The following is a 14689-nucleotide window of genomic DNA, read 5'->3' as shown; positions in this document are numbered from 1 at the left end:
ATGCCCCGATAGACAGTGTTCTGAGTGGGAGAGAGGACGCTTTTCTTGGCATTGAGCCTCAAACCCAGAGAAACAGATGAGCTAAGACGATGTCCCTGTGCTGAACTGCCAGTTCCTGGAACTGCGCTAGGATCAGCCAGTCGTCTACATAATTCAGAATGCAGATGCCCCGGAGTCGCAAGGAGCCAGCGCTACATCATGCATTGTGAATGTGCGGGTAAAAAGGGCTAGGCCAAGTGAAAGAACCTGACCCTGGAAGACTTCGCCCCCGGAAGCGAACCTCAGGAACTTTCCATGTTGTGGAGGAACTTCTAAATGAAGTATAGAAGTGCGTCATAAGATCGATGGTGACCAGCCAAACGAGTTGTAGGGCTTGAGACACGACCATCCTGACAGGCATCATCTTGGACTTGAACACCCACGGACAGTTCAAGCTTTAAGATCTAAGCCAGACGCCACCCCTCACCCTCCATGGGAAACGGGAAGTATTTAGTGTAATATCCTAACTCTCTCTCTGGAAGGGGAACACATACCATGGCCCCTTTAACCAGGAGATTGAGTTTGTTTGTTTTTTTTACATAAAAAAAGAAATCCGGTTTACGGTAGTGAGAACACGCCGTTGAAACACGGAAAAGCGGCGAGTGAATTAAATCCTGACGCCCTTATAAGACCCACAGAAAGAATATATCTGGCAGAAGTTTCCACGCTGCCAGGATCTCTGAGATGGGTATTATATTTTAACACTTCCTGTTGAGGGGTTGTCGAGTGTCTCGCGTCCTGAATAAAATGCAGGAACAGCAAAAACACCCAATTTTGACGGAAGCCTCTGCAACCCGAAACACCAAGAGGTGGCGGGAATGGAGGGGCTTCGAGGGGGTACCGGGAGGGGTGAAGTGAAGCACGCGCCCCTTCCTGAGGGGAGCTACCCCCTAATCTAGGCGCAAGACCATCAGGGTTTTCTCTTACTAGAAATTATAGTCCTGAGGTCTTGCTTCGGGGGCTGGCGAGGGCGAGACTGTCCCCAATCCCTGGGAGGAGGAGCACGACTCGCCACGCTTTGCTTTTGAGCTTCCCTTCAGTCAGGACCGAGGCGGGTCTGAGGCTTGCTCGTCAAGCGCAGAACCCACACTCAGGTCTTCCATGAGGTCAGGAAAGCTGACCTGCTGCTTGATAAGCCCTTCCCACTAAAGTGGAGGTTGTCCTACAAGGCTTTGAGGGGAGAGAGGGCTTCTTAAGTGACGATGCCGAGCCCGGCGAGAGATAGCCCGCAAGCATCTCTTCGACCGGGGATGAATTCTGAAGTGTTTCGGGCAATATTATCTGCTCATATTCAGCCAAATGCTTCAGAACTCATTGGACGGCGCTTCACAGTACAGATGGACAATGACCCGAAGCATACTGCGAAAGCAACCAAAGAGTTTTTTAAGGGAAAGAAGTGGAATGTTTTTTTCAAATCCATTATGGTGGTGTATAGAGCCAAAAAGATTAGAATTGTGTCGATGTCCCAATATTTATGGACCTGACTGTATTAACAATAAAATGTATTTAGTTTAAAGCAATTTGAGTAAAACTCCAAACGCAACCTAACTTGGTACAAATAGTCAACAGGATGTCTATAACACGTCATAGCACGTATAACAGTTTCGTACAGTTTTACCCCTAGGGGGTGCTACAACTAAAAAACTGTCATAACTTTGCAGCCGTTTGAGTGACAAAGTTCAAATTAAATATGCATCTTCTTTGGTTCAAATGTTAACATATTCTTAAAAAAATTTATTCGACGAATAAAAAAAATGCCTGCCAACGGCCAATCAAATTTCAGCACCTTAAAACTTGTATTGGGAATGGCCAAGGGTTATGGAAATTACACAAGCAGGGTGTCAACTCGAGGCCACATATAACATTATGTGACAATCAGCACACAGTGTAATTAGCAAATTTGTGTTTTTGCTAATAACTCCAGAACCATATAGGATACAATACAAATGTGTAGCTTCTCTGAATCCACCATTTCCCCCAATGATATGGCCACAAGGATTTCCATTCCCAAAAGAAAACCTTTTAATTAAAAATATTGTTTTGAAAAATGACTTTTTCAAACTCGTCCTAGGCTGTTTTCCCAACTCGCAAAAAAATTGGCACATATAATCTACAGACTCTCCTGACAAATTTTATCAATAGAATTTTGATTAAGATATCCGAAGATATAAGCAAATATATTTTGGGATGTGGCTTACAATGACTAATTAGCTTGTATCTTGTGAGCATAATTTTAAAACATAACAAAACTTTGTACACAGAAAAACAAGAGGTTACAAGCCAAGTTTCATTCATTTTTGAAGCTAAGGGGAGCTATAATTTAAGAAAATCCTAATTGTGCAACTGTGCACAAAGCAGTTGAATTAACTCCAGAACAGTATACGATAAAAAAAAAAAGAATATGTCTGACTGTCATTAAATTGTTGCAGGGATTACATAATGGTTAAACATTCCGTGCATCTTAATTCAGCAAATTATTAACATGCTTAGTGATTTAACACTGATTTAACATTTCATTCTCATTTATGATTAACTTTAAACTTGCAGCTGAGGTCTAATAAATATTAAATTGGCCTACAATTAAACATGAATAACTTTGTAAGAGAACAGTGTATATGCCGTCAGCCTTCTTAGAAACATTGATCAAAATATTTACATTTAATTTGTATATTTATGTATGCTTTCAAATCCAGGGTGCGAGTGTGATGGCTCACTTGGCAGTTGCGTACACAGCAATTGAGGATCGCACCAATGGAGCAGGTGAGTAAACAATGAGAGAATTTTCATTTTTGGATGAACTATTCTTTTAAAAGACACCAATACCATAAAAATAAGGTAATATGTTTCTTTTGACCAATTGTGTTTGAATTTCAAGCAGAGGGTCTCTGATTTTTTTTATTATATAAGTGTGTTACTGCACAATTATTGTGTTGCTTAAAGCACAACAAAAAGAATTATAAAAAATGAAAGTGTGAAAAAAGCACCAGATTCAGTCACACAATAAAAAACATTTTAAAATATCTGTTTTGATAAACAGTTATGGATGTCAAATAATAATGATTAAAAACGTGTGATTGTTTATATCAGCGGTCACCAATTAGCGGACCGCGGATATGGTCTGGACCTCGGCTGGATTCTATTCGTAAAATGAGACATGATGTCAGCTGACCCCTCTCTCCGTTTCTGCACTTCAAGTGATCAGCATGACAAAACAACGGAGCCGTATATAGCACAAGCACTTAGGCATAGATATCACTGATCTTTTCAGCACTGTATCCTCAAATATTTTTCTCTATTATAGAGCACGCTTCATTTATACCATTTCACGCTCCACGTGCATTGCTAGAGATGGTGCAGTGCGCCCATATGCAGACGTGGTTATTTTAACGACGGTAGGCAGTAGAATAAAAATACAGTGAGCAACAATATAGTTCTATCAGGAATACTCGCAGACTTGGGTGAAATTTAAGATGATATTTGTTTGATGAATATAAAAAAGAAATCTAATGTCTCTCTTTGGCGTAAGCCCCATCTGGCGGTCTAAAGAAGTTGTACTCGGTCATATCTTGCCGGAGATAGGAGGTAGGGGCGAGGATGGCCGAAATGCTTACCTGGGCCGCCGTGAGCGTGGGGTTGGACTGGAACCCTCCATCCTCCCCGCAGCCCTCACAGCTACAAAATTGTTTCCTCGGGTCCGGGCGCCACTCACAGCCACGCCCCATTTCCTTTCTTCCCGGTGGTGCACGATGAGCTGACGAGGACGTGGAGGGCACCTTTCACTGCCGCAACCGACCTCCTCGCTGGCAGGGTGACCTACGGGTACTCGGAGGTCCCTCAGGTGGACAGAGCGGTTGCGATCAACCTGTGTCCAGAAAACGCAGCCATCTGGCGGGATCGCCCGGTACTCCCCTCCAAGGCCTGTAGGATGACGTGGGGAAGTGGGCATCTGCATACTCAACTACTTCGACGAATGGCTCATCCTAGCCCACTATCAAGAGTTACTGTGCGCCCTCAGGGACCAGGTGCTCAGGCACCTCAGCCGTCTAGGGCTTCAGGTCAACTGGTAAAAGAGCAAGCTCGCCCCGGTTCAGAGCATCTCTTTTCTCGGCATGAGGTTAGACTCAGTCTCAGCGCTCAGTCAGTGCTGAAATGCATCACTTTGTCAAACTAGGCGCAATTCCAGAGGCTCCTAGGGCATATGGCATCCTCCGTGGAGAATGCGCCACTGGGGTTGATGCATATGAGTCCGCTTCAGCACTGGCTTCAGACTCGAGTCCCGAGATATGCATGGCTCCTCTGCATGTACCGTGTGTTCATCCCCCCTCCTGCTGACAGACTTTCAACCCCTGGACAGACCTCTGTTTTCTGCAGACAGGACTTCCCCTACAGCAGGTGTCCTGATGCGTTCTGGTCACCACAGAATGTTGCTCTAGTTATTCTGTAGTTGCTGCTACTTTGGGGCAAGCACGTCTTGATCCGTTCAGACCACCACGATAGCGTACATAAATCGCCAAGGCAGTGTGTGCTCTCGTCAAAAGTCGCAACTCGCCCGCTGACTCAAGTCGCTGCACGCCACTCATTTCCGGGGCAACCTAAACATGGCAGCGGACGCACTGTCGCGACAGGGCATGCTCAGCGGAGAGTGGATGATAAACCCCCAGGCAGTCCAGCTGATTTGGGAGCGATTCAGCAAAGCACAGGTAGACCTGTTCGCTTCCCACGAGACGTCCCGCTGCCCGCTCTGGTACTCCCTAGCAGAGGCTCTCCCGCGCTGACGCGCTGGCACACAGCTGGCCCCGGGGGCTGTGCAAGTACGCAGTTTCCCCAGTGAGCCAACTTGCACGGGTGCTATCCAAGGTCAGGGAGGACAAGGAACAAGTCACTCTAGTGGCCCCCTATTGGCCCACGCGGACTTGGTTCTCAGATCTTACGCTCCTCGCGAGAGCACCTCCCTAGCGAATTCCTCTGAGAAATCGGGCCCCTGGACAGTATGCGGAAGATCTAAGTGGCCTACCACCTGCTGTCGAAGACACGATCAACCAAGCCAGAGCTCCCTTTACAAGGCAGCTTTAAACCCTAAGTGCCGTTTATTCGCGAATTAGTGTTCTTCCCACTCTCAAGACCCGCAGAGATGTGAAGCTGGGTCAGTGCTCTTATTTCTGCAGGAGAGGCTGGAGGGGAGGGTGTTCCCCTCCAACTTGAAGGTTTATGTAGCTGCCTTATCAGCTCACCACGATGCAGTGGACGTCCTTAGGGAAGCATGACCTGATCCTCAGGTTATTTAGAGGCCCCTGGAGGCTGAACCCTTCTAGGCCATGCTTGTTCCCCTCATGGGATCTCTCGATCATGCCAGTGGACCCACGTCTCCCTTGGGCAGTCCCCTGAAAACCCATGTGACATTTTAGCCACATTTAACCTCCCCCAGCCTGGGTAGGATGTGGTCTCCGCGGGTTCTTTTCCCCCTGAAAGAATAGAAGTTGGAAAAGAACGCATTCCCCGATGCGTGTCATAGTGTTAAATGGCCCCAGCCGCTATAACTCTATGCGAGAATCATAGAGAGAGAAAAGGCGCGACCTGCTCCCAAGCTTGCCCAGGAACCTAAAATGTTTATGATGTTTTGATGGGGTGTTGGGGAAGGGTACGTGCAATCTGACTCAGCCTGCTACTTTGGGACGCAACTGCCTGCCTGCACCTGCATCAGCAGTTCACATACACGGTTCAGCACATGGCATGATTCAATAGGGACCCCTAGTGTCGCTTCATTCGACACCCCCTGATGGAGGGAACGAGACGTTGTGTACCCCCGGCCACGACGCAGTACCGAGCCACTGTTACGGCCGAACCTCATTCTCGGCTCCTCAGTGCAAAACCTGAATAGACAGATGCACGATTCCCTCCTTTTATACCCGTATGTCTGGGGGAGGGACATGCAAATTCTGTCTGCCAATTTCTCATTGGCCTTTCTAAAATTCAGAGCTAACCAAGGCCTTCAAGAAAGACCCCTAGTGTCGCTTCATTCGACACAACGTCTCGTTCCCTCTCGGGAACTATCAACTATTTTTTGTGTTGAAAAAAATATTTCTAATTTGAGAATTGAGCCAAAGCGATTGAGAAAAACTGTAAAAGTGAACTTACGATATAGATTTTCTGTCTGACAGTGACAGAGCACTCTGGCAAGCACACACATACAGCGCACGCAGAGAGCGAGCAGGTGAGTGAGAGAGAGTAAAAAAGTACTTTGAAAGAGTGTGCGCTCTGTCGATCACAGCAAGAATAATCACATAAGCACACGTAAACACGTGCACAGTATCAAATACACAGAATGTATTATAATCCTAACTGTAGAGAGCACATCAATATGATGACAAAGCAGATTCCTTGACATTTCTAGCCACTTTTGAAATCCCGGCCGGACAATTTTTTTTTCAGGTCCGAAAAATAGGAAATGTCCTAACATATCTCAGATCACTAATGACCCTATACACTTTTGATATCTAAGCAATTAATTGTATTTATTTATTTTATTGTTACACTATTTATTAGAGCAGTGTTTTCCAATATATTTTTTGCCATATGTACCACCACAGCACCATCGATAAGGCTGAAGCACCACTTAATCTACATAAAAAGAAATATCAGAATCAGAATGAGCTTTATTGCCAATTACGCTTACAAACACAAAGAATGTGTTATTGCGACAAAAGCTTCCAGTGCAAGAGAATGCAATGTATATAAATACATACAAACATATACATTTAAAAATATATACATATAGTGACATAAAAAATTATAAATAAAATAAAAGAGAAATATACTAAAGTGCATTAATGTTGTTAGAATATTTTATATACAGATATACAGTTATGTGCAGGTGATGTAATGTATTGAAGAATATGTGTACCAAAGACTAAATATTATTTAACATTATCAATATTATTGATTATTATTGATCAATCAGTATTGGTTTTATCTATTGTCATCACTTTATCAATACAAATTAGGGCTGGGTATTGATAAAGATTTCCTCTTTCGATTCGATTCTGAAAGAAATGTGAAAGAAATTCTCAGAAAGTTTTCACTCAATGATCATGTGCTACATGGACGGGTTTAGCCATTGCACACTCTCTCGATGTTTACATCGGTGTCTCCTGCAGAACGCGCTCTACCGAGAATGTTGATGGGACAATACCTCGACTCGGCCCACCCCCCACCGGGAGTTTAGGGTGCCCCTACTGCCACAGGCCCCAAGGCTTAAGCCCAGGTAATTAATGCAGCCCTGCTTATGTACCCCGGTTTGGGAATCACTGCATTAGAGCAAGGTTGAGATTTGAAATTTGGTCGATATAGGGGTATTTGCACCTTACTGATGGGGCAGTGGGGGTACATGAGAAAATGAAGGGTGGGAAATATTGTTTACGAACACATTTTCTCCAGAAAAATGTTTTCTAATCAGCCCGAATCTGGTTGGACTTGGTGCATGTAATGGACTCAAGACTAAGTGCCACTCCATCAGAAGGTTGCTGTGGATATGTTGTCGGCATGGTAACGGCAGCAAGCTTTGATTGATGGATGGGATGCTAGGTGACTGTGAGCAGGGCGGGTATATTTATGGAATAATGAGACAAGTTTAGCAGCTTCTGTCACACTGGCATGCTTTACGCCATACTAGTCTAACACACGCATACACAGCTGGTGAATTCAACTTAACCCTTGCAGGAGAACGAATGGGATCCCTGATATTAAAAAGATGTAAAGCATTATAAAGTATTTTGGTGGTATTGTGGTGTATGTTTGAGTTCACTCCACACACATAAGAACACAAGCTTTTCACATGTGTACAACATCAATCTGACCACTGCTGTACCACAAACAAAATATGATTTATGCTGTACTTTCAGCAATCAATAACACACACACACGCACACACACACACACACACACATACACACACACATACCTACTTTGTAAAATAGAAAGCAACAACCCCTACACACAGACACAAAAACAAAGCCAAAGCCTTATGATTCATTTTACCTAGTGCTTGCAGACATCAGAGAGAGGGGAGGAGATTTGAGAGAGCAAGTACAGGCATAAACAGAGAGAGAGAGAGAGAGAGAGAGAGAGAAAGAAAGAGCGAGAGAGAGCGAGAGGATCTAAAGGGTTCCAAACAGATGTTCCTTCTGGAAGAGGTTCAGGACCTGACAGAATTATAAATCACTAGCCTGGAAAAGACATGAAAATGTAACCAATAAACACACAAACACACACACACGAACACAAACAAGGATGAGACTCCAATCACCACAGCTCACCTTTCACTGTGACTATGGGCATTTCACCAAGTGAACTCAAGGCAATAGAGACCTAGACACTTATACCTACACACAAACAAACCCAAACACACTGTAGGAGCAGGTAAAGTTGTGTTTTAAGTTGTCTTCCCGTGCACGCAGCCACGTCTACTTATTAGGTGCAGATACGGTTTTCATTCACACAAACAGCAACTCAAACAGTCTTTTCAGGCATATATTTTGTTTGTTTTATGAAACAGAAAGCCAAACTATCACAAAAGCATCACTGTTTTAAACTCGTATACTCACAGTGAAAACATGCTGATCAAGTGTGATTATCCAATGAACGCAGCCAAGCCTGTTTACATTAGTGCTTGACACATACACACACACACACACCACTGGCTCATTTAACAGGAGAGTCCAACTGGAAAAATCTGTCTTCCAGTGTTACGCCTTTTCTCTCTTAGCCTCAAACAAACACACTCACTCGCTACTTTTTTCTAATTTGACACCCTTCCATTCCCATTACATACTACTTAGTTATGCTCATAGTTTTTGATTGAAATTGTATTTCTTTCATTAAATGTTTTGCCTCTTTTCTCTGTTTCTCCATCTGTCTGTCTCAGTGGTGTGTGGAATTTGTCCATTCATCTCAGGTTAATTGAAAGTTGACAAAAATACACAAAATGATGTCAGCTGAATTTGTGGTGGTTCTCTTATTGGGCACCAATTCTCACCCTCCTGCTTTCTGTTTTAGGAAGCAGCTAGAACAAGGGTAAAATGGTGTAAAAAACTAATTGTTCTCCCCTCTGTAACAGATCTTCTGCTCTGTTAACCTTATACACTTAAATACACATACACAAAACTCTTGTCAGGGAGAGGACCTCAATAATGTATGGGCAGATAAATGAGTTTCCTTTAAAGCCCTGTAGACAGGAAAAGAATGCATAGGGCTTCAGTTGTTAAATTAGTTTTTGCAATCAATGTTGTAACCAGGGCTGGACTGGTAATCTGGCATACTGGGCATTTTCCCGGTGGGCCAACGCACTTTGAGGCCGATCAGGGGCAGATTGGCCTTCAGGTGAACCAAGCGGGCTGGTGGGTCGGCCACGAAATGGGCCGAGATAAGCTAAAATGAGCTGTCGCGTTATGCAGGGCGGACCACAAAATGGCACCACGATATGCAGAAAAGGACAGCAAACTTTTGGGCCAGTTGCTATGTAAAATCCCGGGCCGATTTCTCTTCCCAGACCAGCCCCGGTTGTAACAATGTGTGTGTGTGTGTGTGTGTGTAACCCCTTCACCCTCAACTGATTACCACTAAACCACAAATTAAAACTTTAAGTAAGCTAGTGCCGGAGGCCCTGAGGGACAGGCATCTATGACGTCTCCTGGCCAAACTCCATTTGGCAGAGCCAGGAGACTGAATCCTCACTCTCGGGGCTCCTCCAGAAACAACAAAAAGCCGCTACGGATGGCCACGTGGAATGTTAAAACGCTCACAGCAGAGGAGAGGCTGCCACTCCTTTGTCGGGAGCTGGACCGATACCGCCTGGATCTCTGTGGTGTTCAGGAGGTCCGGTGGACCGCCTCTGGCTCTTGCCAATATGAGGGGTGGACTGTTCTCTACTAGGGGCAGGAGACTGCCAAACAACAGGGAGTGGCTCTTCTTTTGAACAAAAGAATGAAGGGAGCTTGGGAGCATGGCGGTGAGGTGTGGGAAGCTGTGAGCCCCAGGTTACTTTGGGTTCGCCTTCCCATCAACCAGATGCGAGGAGTGGTGGTCTTGGTTACTTATGCCCCCACCGAAGATGAACATCTGTGGAGGGATGCGGGAAAGGCCGATGAGTCAGATGCCTTGTATGACCTCCTGTCACAGGTGCTGGCTAAAGTGGCCCCTCGGGATAGAATCATCATGTTGGGTGATTTCAATGTCTGAGTTGGTCATGATGCTAGCACATGGTCAGGAGTGATTGGAAGACATGGGCCAGATCAGCTCAATAACATCGGTAGGAGGCTGCTAGATTTTTGTGCAGCCAATGGGCTTGTAATTACCAACACACTGTTTCAGCATCGGCGCATCCACAAAACATCATGGATGCATGCCGGGTCCAAGCAAGAACATCTGCTGGACTACATAGTGATGGAACAGCAGACGTGGGACCACGTCCTTGACACCAGGACCTACCATGGAGCTGATCTGCCCACTGACCATCGACTTGTCATTTGTAAGATGCGCCTGCCATTCTTCCACTCCATTGGTGGGTGTAAACCCAGGACTCCTCTCAAACCCATAGTGGCCTGGTATAGGCTAGCTGATGAAAGTTGCAAACAAGAATTTCAGCATTGCTTGCAGCTGGGGTTGGCATCATTCCCCACTCCTCCGGATGTCGAGGGGGAATGGGCGAGGTTTAGGACTGTGGCTCATGTAACTGCAACGGCAGTTTTGGGCACACGGTCCAGACCTCCTCAGAAACCCTGGCTGACGGAGGAGGTGTTCAGGCTGGCTGAGAAAAAGCAACAGGCCCACTCTCATCATCTACAGCGTCCCACATCATAAAATGAGGAGGCTTACCGTAGCCTTTGCTCGGAGGATCGGAGAGCCATGAGGCACTGCAAGGATGGTTGGTGGTCGCGGGTTGCTGAGGAGATGGAGTCTGCCTCAATGGCCCACGATCACAAATCGCTCTTTAATTCTATCAAGAAAGTTAATTGCAGCACCACACCTAAAACCATCTTTAGGGGAAAGAACGGTGATCCAATCTCCGACCCCCCAGGAACAGGTTTGCAGATTTTCTGAGCATTTCTGTGAGGTCCTGGTGGAGGGGAAGTCCCTCAGCCTGGAAAACATTGTGGGACAAAGTGGGGATGACCCTGCTGGGGCTGAGGTGCCATCTTTGGAGGAAGTACTGAAGGTGATCCGGAGCCTGAGACCAGGAAAGTCACCGGGCAGAGATGATCTCCCAAGGGAAATGCTGATGGAGGGTGGCATTTGTGCACAGACTGCCCTACATGACATCATAACAACAGTCTGGACCACTGGGCGGGTTCCGCAGGATTGGAAGGATGCCCTGGTGGTCCCTCTTTTTAAAAAGGGGGACCGCACGAATTGTAACAACTATAGGGGCATCTCGCTCCTCAATGTGCCGGAAAAGGTCCGGGCGAAGATTATTCAACATCGCCTTGCCAGGCACGCTGAGGAGAGTCTTAAGGAGCCCCAATGTGGTTTCAGGAAAGGGCGGTCTTGCACAGATGCCATATTCCCTGTCTGTCTGCTACAGCAGAGGTGTAGGGAATTCCAGCAAGACCTACATCTCTGCTTTATTGACCTGGTCAAGGCCTATGATACCATCAATAGGCCTGGGCTCTGGGTTGTTCTTCATGCTTTCGGAGTTCCAGACCCGCTGCTCGCGATCATTATGGACCTTCACGATGGCAAGCAGGCCCAGGTAAATCTATGTGGCCAGGAGTCTGAGCCATTCCCTGTTCCCCTTGGAGTGTGAAAGGGATGTCCTCTGGCTCCCACATTATATAATATCTATTTCGACCACGTGGTTCGTGAAGCCTTCGATGGCTGTACCGGAGGAATTTCCATCTATGACCAGCTCCGGTTTGACAGCAGAGGTCTCACTCCGAATCAGTCGAGTGGTATTATCTCTTCATCAGTTGCATAACGCTGTGTGGAAGCTACCCGATTTGTCACTCCGCACAAAGCTTCAGGTATTCTCGGCCCCGGTCATTCCCTTCCTTCTCTATGCTTGCGAAACGTGGACCCCCATAATGGAACATCTTCGCCAGTTAGAAACATTTAGGCTGGCCTGCCTAAGATCCATTCTGGGTTTAACCAGGCTGGATTGTGTGAGGAGTTCACAAATCCTTGAAAGATGTGGACAAAGTCCCATCGGTGAGCTCCTCCGGCAGGCAAGGTTGCGTTGGCTGGGTCATGTACGCCGCATGCCCTGCCACCGCATGCCTAAACAGCTTTTGTTCGGCCGGATAGAGGGGGCTAAGCGGGCGTGGCACGGGCTGGAGAAGAGATGGAGTAATGTGGTACAGGAGGATGTATAGCTGAGTGGGCTTCCGATGACTGGTACCAGCGGTGTCAAGATCGGCCTCTTTGGAGGAGGCTTGTGAAGGATGCTACTGGCCAGTTGGAGGCAGTCACCTTTCAACAACAATGAAGGGCAGATGAGCGATGCTCACAACAACGAGCAGAGCGCCGGGTGGCTAAAGCACAGCAAGTTGGCACAGTAGGGGGCACAGGTGGTGCATCAGCCAGTCATGTCTGTCAGTCGACCCGTGTCACCTGTTGGATCTGTCCAGTGGGCGTTCGACACTACACGTGGCCTAAACGTGCACATAGCCTGGCACAAGCGTCGTGGTGACGTCACCACCACTTAGTGGTGAATGGCGGTTGTTGTTGTTGTTGTTAATGTGTGTGTGTGTGTGTGTGTGTGTTTTAAATGTAATCACAGTTTTTATCACTCCAATCATTTTTTTAATCAAGGCTACTGGTAGAAGAGAAGAGAAGGAGAAGAGCAGAGAAACGAATTGAAGTGAAGGAGAAGAGAAGCGTGATGCATATCATTAATAAGTAGTGCTGTGTCTTCAGAGCTAAATGTTAACAGTGATTCATATGAACACAGAAGAATGTGATTGTGATTAATAAATCAGAGAGCCTGAGGGTCACATAAATATATGTAAGTGATGTGTTTAATGTAGAAAGGCAGACGTGAGACCATGCTACTGTTAATGTTCTTCCACAGAGCTGTCGCTGCACTTTTGAAGCACAATAATAGTTTAGTTTGGTTGCTTATGTACAGTTTTAGATGTTTACACGTAAACAATTTTTTTTACTTAAAACGTATACTTGACATGAGTGCGCAAAGCACAGTGCTACAACCGTGCGCAACATATTTTCCCATTTTTGTGAGAGCGCTAATTCTAAGTGCAATTTTCATGCCAGCACAAAGTGCAAAAGGCCGTGGATGGGAGTGTTTGCGATACTGTGGGTGTAGGCGGGCAAACTGTGGGTGTATTGTATGGAAATGAAGTGCCGAAAAACACAATTTGCTATTTTCCTAAGAATTTGGTTGTTGCGCCGAGACGTATCAATACCATCTCAGCACAAAATCCTAATTCAGTTCCTGCATTTGCAGTATGGAGATTCCACCAGCAGATGGTAATAAAGTTCATGTCTAAATGCTTAAAATATAGTGGAGCATTAAATAAAGTCCCTGAAAATCACTGTCATAGCCATTTTGAGAAAAAAAATTATTATGAGTGTGTTAAACTATCTAAAGGTTATGGCTTATTTTTTAATTATTATCAAAATGTTTATATTTACAGTTGTATTTATGATCTAATATATATTCTTATTTTTCCTCCTATTGTCGTAGAGTGATTTTTAAGTCTATGCAATTAAGGCAGGGAAGAAGTTAAATGGAGTAAAATGTTTGGATTTGGTATGATGTTTTTGACCACTTCATTATTATGGTTATATTTTCGTTTCAAGTGTAATTTGAATTTTGAAAAATATTTGTTAAAAATGTTTTTTTGCATGTTTCAATTAATTACTTTATTTAAAAAAAATCAAAACTGACCAGTAGAAGTAAAGTGCATTCCGATACAAACACTGTTAATACTAGCCATGATTTGTGTGTCAGTAGATGGAAATGATTAATAATACTTATAATACACTCTCTATAATTTAACAGAGCGTGAACCATCGTCAGAATCCCATGCATTGCAATGTAAACAATATGGTGAAGTGTAAGGTAAGATTTTTTTTAATTACACCGCATTAAAGAATTCACGCTGGGGGATCCGTCAGTACAGGAGAAACATGGGAAAAGTTAATGCAAAAAAACAAAAAACAAAAAAAACATTCTATTCTTCAAATTCATTGCATACAGTCCATTTACACTCCCAATGTCTTATCAATGTGCTATCTTTGTTTATATTGCTGGTTCTTGACAGGCAATGGACTATATAATAAGACACAGATGATGCCGAGAGGAACCTCAGAATTAAATTGCACTTGACCCAGCCCTTTAGCACTTTGCATGCGCACTTTTGCCTAGACTTAGCGCATGCTTCCAGGAAAATACCAAAACTTCCTGGCCATGCCCATTGATTTTGCATGTATGACGTATGGCATAGCACTGCATTTAGCACTAGCGCTCTTGCTCTAAATATAGGGCCCATTAACTGCATTTAAAAAAGAAAAAAAAAAGAAAAATATCATGGCTAGAGTAAAGCACTGGAAACGAATGTGGCCAGTCCAAAATAGCTAAAATACACACTGTTTCAAAAGTATTGCTACAATAAATAAACATTATACATGATCAAATGAT

General features: G+C 44.9%; 1 protein-coding gene across 3 annotated transcripts in view; it reads right to left on the bottom strand.

The window, feature by feature from the left end:
* Positions 1–14689, bottom strand: part of LOC127644444 (bifunctional heparan sulfate N-deacetylase/N-sulfotransferase 4-like) — a 135242-nt gene that overhangs the window by 45892 nt on the left and 74661 nt on the right. The gene's annotated exons all lie outside the window — the stretch shown is intronic.

This window comes from Xyrauchen texanus, chromosome 5 (genome assembly GCF_025860055.1).
Source record: "Xyrauchen texanus isolate HMW12.3.18 chromosome 5, RBS_HiC_50CHRs, whole genome shotgun sequence".
Classification (NCBI taxonomy): Eukaryota; Metazoa; Chordata; class Actinopteri; order Cypriniformes; family Catostomidae; genus Xyrauchen; species Xyrauchen texanus.
The sequence above is the reverse complement of the archived record's forward strand: the minus strand, read 5'-3'. Positions and strand labels throughout refer to the sequence as shown.